This window comes from Nematolebias whitei, chromosome 1 (assembly GCF_014905685.2).
Source record: "Nematolebias whitei isolate Nwh7 chromosome 1, NemWhi1, whole genome shotgun sequence".
NCBI lineage: Eukaryota > Metazoa > Chordata > Actinopteri > Cyprinodontiformes > Rivulidae > Nematolebias > Nematolebias whitei.
Window position 1 is genome coordinate 9699662 of NC_056498.1, and position 5914 is coordinate 9705575.

Consider the following 5914-nt stretch of genomic DNA (forward strand, 5'->3'; position numbering starts at 1 on the left):
CGTTGAGGATGTCGGATTCTGAAGATTTTTGGACTACGTTGAGCCTCACTACATTGTCCCCAGTCTGAGATATTTTTCCAACGTAGTTACAAGCCATCATTTCTGACGTTATTGAGAAGCTAATAGCTGATAGCACTTGGGTGAGTTTTACCACAGACATTTGGACGTCGTGTTAGCCCCGTTAGCATGATTAGTCTTACAGCACAATGGATGGACAAAAACTTTGAACTTAAAAAGTCTGTCCTTCATGCACAAGAGTGCAGAGGATCCCACACTGCAGCTAGGAACCTGGAACAAGCCTCCATAAGTGAGACAGCACTGCAGGCGACTAATGCTAATAAATACCATTTAACATTTTTCATTAATATAAGTTAAAGTGCTATGCATATCATATGGCTGTTACTGAATATTTGTCACCAGCTCTTACAGCTGTTGCACAATTTTTGTATTAAATAAGCCTAAATAAGAGGGCTATGTTCTGACAATTCAATTCAATTCAATTCAATTCAAAAATACTTTATTAATCCCAGAGGGAAATTATTTGTTGTTGTAACTCGTTATCCTCATTTCATTAAGAGATGTTATAGATGTTGATGGCTGTAGACAGGAAGAATCTCATGTAAAGGTCCATCCCATACTGGATCCTAAGAAACTGGCTGCAGATGCCGTCCAATCCGTCCACCCAGACTCGGCTGGCCTCTCGGTTCCCCCGGGCTGTAGGACCACCTGAATGCCGTGCAGAACTCCTCCCAGAGCTATGGCCACTCCTCCCAGCAGTCTGCTGAGAGACGATCCTGTCCTTCTGCTGTCATGAGCCATGTTTCCTGCTGCTAGTTCCAGGATCTCAGTGGCCAAGCACTCGAGCACAGCTGGCAGGTAACTATATTATATATTATTATTATTATTGTATATTTTATATACTTTACAAAGTAAAGTATATAAAATATCGGTATTGGTTATCGACCAAATTAGTTTAAACATATAGGCATATTGGATATTGGCCAAAAATTCAGTATCATGCTTCCCTACATACCATACCAGATTTTTTTGTAGAGCACTTTTAACACCCACAGGACCAAAGTGCTGTACCTGTACATGTAAGGATGGTGTCCCTCTTCTTCTTCTTCTTCTTCTTGGTTTTTATTGGCGGTTGGCAAAAAACTTTAAGTAGCATTACCGCCACTTACCGGTATGGAGTGTGGTTCGAAATGGTCTATATACTTTCGTTTTCTACCTAATCCCTCCATTAATTCCTGATTAAACATACACACTTACTTATATAACCTAACTTGCATATAGTTATATATCTTTCTCTACTCAGATTCTATGGAATAACTTTGTTTTTTTAAGATACCGATTAATTATTTGAATATGTCTACTTCCCAGATCTCTCCTCACAAATTCTATTAAATTAAACTTTTCTTTACTACCTTCGCACTCTTTCAACATGCATCTTCTCTCTTCTTCATATTTACAACACTCTAAAATAACATGTTCTATTGTTTCAAACTTCTCACAATACTCACATTTTCCATTTTTATGCTTCTGTATTTTAAAAAGCGAATAATTAAGCCCTGTATGACCGAACCTTAACCTTGTTATTATTCTTTCCTCCTTCCTACTTCTTCTTCCTCTTCTTTTCCTTCCCACAGCCTTCTGAATTTTATAAAACCACCTTCCTGTTAATCCTTCGTCCCACCTTCTCTGCCATATTTTCTTCAGTTCTTCTTTGACTTTACTTTTCCCTTCAGATTTACTCATCCTAACTGTGAAACTAATAGGATTATGTGTTGCCTTCTTTGCCGTTTTATCAGCCTTCTCATTTCCTACTAACCCTATATGTGCTGGAACCCACACAAATATCACTACTAACCCCATATTTTGTATTCTAAACAGAGTATGATATATTTCTAATAAGATATCCATCCTACTATCTGTGTTATTATATTTTATACTTATCAAAGCTGAACTTGAATCTGAGCAAATTATTGCTTGCAATGGTTTTACATCCTCTATCCATTGTAATGCCAAAAGTATTGCTAACAATTCTCCTGTATAAATTGATAACCTATCCGTGACTCGCTTCCCTATATTCACATTGAATTCTGGGATTGTAAATGCTATTCCTATTCTTCCGTCAATTTTTGATGCATCTGTATAAATTTGAACATGTCCATAATAACTATTTAAATGCAATTGCACTGCAAACCTATCTATTACATGTGATTTTTCCTGTTTCTTTGCCATTATTGATAAATCTACTATAGCTTCTGGTAGAATCCAGGGTGGTATAACTGATATTGGATCTGATTGACTAATTTCTAAAGTGTCCACTTTTAGTTCCTTTAAGTCCTTTTCAATTTTCCATCCATAACTTCTCATCTCTTTCTTTTCTTTTTCCCAACATGGTTTTACAATTTCCTGAGTTGGATGTCCTTCCTTATTGCCCATCAAATTTAACCAGTAATTAATTCCTAACTTAGTCCTCCTTAAATCTAGTGGCATTTCCCCCGTTTCTACTTCTAATGCTGCCGTTGGTGTTGTTTTGAATGCTCCAGTACATAATCTTAGTGCTTGATGTTGAATACTGTCTAATTTATCCAAATGAGTTTTGGCTGCTGAACTGTACACTAAGCATCCATAATCAATGTCAGATCTAATTATCCCCATATATATCTGCTGTAACGATTGTCTCTCTGCTCCCCAATCATTACCCACCAAACATCTTAATATATTCAACTTTCTCTTACATTTATCGACAATCTTTTGGATGTGAATATTCCACTTTAATTTTTCATCAAACCATAAACCTAAGAATTTTATACTCTTTACCTGTTCGATTTTTTGATTATATAATTTTAATTCTATTATCTTATTTGTTTTGTTTTTTTTTGAAAATATAATTACCTTCGTTTTGTCCACTGCGAATTTGAATCCCCATTGCCTTGCCCACAACTCTATATTAATAATAGCCTGTTGCATTTTTTTAACTATAAACTCCACATTCTTTCCTCTTTTCCAAATAGCTCCATCATCTGCAAAGAGTGAACAGCCCATGTCCTTTCCAATATCTACAAATATGTCATTTATCATAATCGAAAACAATAATGGACTTATTATACTCCCCTGCGGTGTGCCATTTTCCACTACATATTTACCTGAAACTACCTCCCCTATTCTTACTTGTAATTTTCTGTTTGTTAAAAAGTCTTTAATCCATTCATATATTTTCCCTTGTATCCCTAATTTGTATAATTTAATTAATAAACCCTCTACCCACATCATATCATACGCTTTTTCAATATCAAAAAATACTGCCACTACACTTTCCTTGTTTACTTGTGCTCTTCTTACTTCATGCTCTAAGCATAACATTGCGTCATTAGTACTCCTACCTTTCCGAAAACCACTTTGATAATTAGAGATATATCCCTTTTTATTCAAATAATACACTAATCTACTATTAATCATTTTTTCCATTATCTTGCATAAATTTGAAGTTAATGCTATTGGCCTATAACTTTCTGGTTTTGAATGATCTTTTCCTGGTTTAGCTATTGGTACAATAAGAGATTCCTTCCATAACTCTGGCAATTTCCCCTCCTCCCATATTTTATTAAACAATGTCAATATTATCATTTTTGACTTCTCACTTAGTTGGTTTATCATTCTATACCAAATTTTATCTTTACCTGGCGCCGTGTTTTTGGTATTTTTAAGCACTTTATTTAATTCCACTTTGGTAAACTCCACGTTCAAAAAATTATTTGTATCTTCCTCACTCTCCATTAAATTTTTATACTTAAGGACAGTACATTCTCTTCCTTTTCTTCCCTCCTCGCTAACATTATTTGTACTATGTATCTTACTAAATACTTTAGCCAATACCTCAGCTTTATCCTCATCCCTAATTATATCCTCATTCTCAACTTTTAATACAGGATAATCAAATTCTCTTTTAACTCCATTCATTTTTTTAATTATTTTCCAAATCTTCTCAATTTTTGTATCTCTTCCTATTGTACTACAAAAATTTCTCCAATAATCTCTCTTAGCTGTCTTTATAATCCTCCTTACTAGTGCTTGCTTCCTTTTATACTCAATTAAGTTCAAATAAATTGGGTTACGTTTTAATACCTTCAAGGCTTTATTTCTTAATTTAATTGCATCTTTACACTCACTAGTCCACCATGGCACCTTTTTCTTATCATTATTACTCCCTGACTTTTTTATAGAATTTTCTGCAGCTTCCATTATTATCTTTGATATACTCTCATTTACTTCATTTATATTCATATTAAAATCTACCTTATTTAAATACATTTCACTTAAATACCTAAACTTACTCCAATCTGCCTTATTAAAGTTCAATCTTTCCCCTCTATTTTTATATTTATTTCCTATTATTCCTACCCTTATAGTTATAGGATAATGATCACTGCCTACTGTATTTTCTTTATCAACTGACCACTCACAGATACCAGCAATATCATTCGACACTATTGTTATATCTATAGTTGATTCCGTCCCCGTTTTAACATTGATTCTTGTTCCGCTTCTCTCATTGATACATACCAAATTTTTCAATTCAATTACTTCTTCTATAATCTGCCCATTTTTATCATTACTATTACCCCACATTGTACTTTTTGCATTGAAATCCCCACACCAGATTACTCTCCCCTCCAAATAATCTAATAGTTCCCCCATTATTTCAACCGATAATGATTTACATGGATTATAGAAATTTATTATTTTAAATTTACGTCCCTGCTCCCATACCTCAATTACTATGAATTCTAGCTCTTTCCCTTTTCCTACAACCTGATATTGTACCCCTTGTTTTATAAATATTCCACATCCTCCTCCCCCTCCTTCTTCACGATCTCTTCTTACACTAACATAACCCCTAATCACAAAATCTAATTTTGCTTTTAACCACGTTTCCTGCACACATATTACATCCGGTTCGCTTTCAAGTTCTTCAATATAACCTTTAAATTCTTGTCCATTAGCTATCAGGCTTCTAGCATTCCATTGAAGTATTAGCATAAACTACTTTCACCTGCTGTTCCCGACTTCTTATCCTCCTCTAACTTTTTATTTATTTCTTCCCATGTTCCTTCCTTGAATCCCAAGAATTTTTCGGCTCCTTTCACTATTATTTTAATCTTCTCTGTTTTGTTCTTAGCTTGAACAGTACAGTTGATAACATATGCTATAAATAAGACTAGATTTTCCAGTGAGTAAATGACTTTATCTTCTGGTATTACTTTAGTTTGCTGTTTTGTTTGGTTCCCCGTTTGCTCGACCCCTCTTTTTTCCTGTTCCTTCACACTTTTTACAGCTTCTGCATAGCTAATATTTTTAGTTGTTTTTATCTGCACAACTTCTTTAGCCCTCTTCCTGACCTCACACCCTCCGAACGTGACTCTATGCTTTCCCCCACAGTTACAACATTTCTCTTCTACATCTTCCTTACATTCTTCAAATTTATGATCTTCCCCACATTTTGGACATCTCTGCTTTCCTTTACATACTGCCGCAATGTGTCCGTACCTTTGGCATTTATAGCACCGAAGTGGTGGAGGTACATAAGGTCTGACTTGGAAGCTTATATATCCTATTTTTATGCTCATTGGCAGCTCTTTTCCCTCAAACTCCATTAGAATGGACTGACTCCCCACTCTCTTCCCATCCACAGTTCTTGACAGCCTTTTCATATTAGTCACCTTTGCTCCAACTATATTTTTCTTAAGTTTTTCTAGATCCTCATCTAGAGGGATCCCATATATCACTCCTCTAGTTTTTATATTTTCTCCCAACATTTTTTTCTCCAGCACCACTCTTTTACATATGTTATCCACATTGAAGGCTTTATTCTTTTGCTCTATATCCTTACATTCTATCAAAA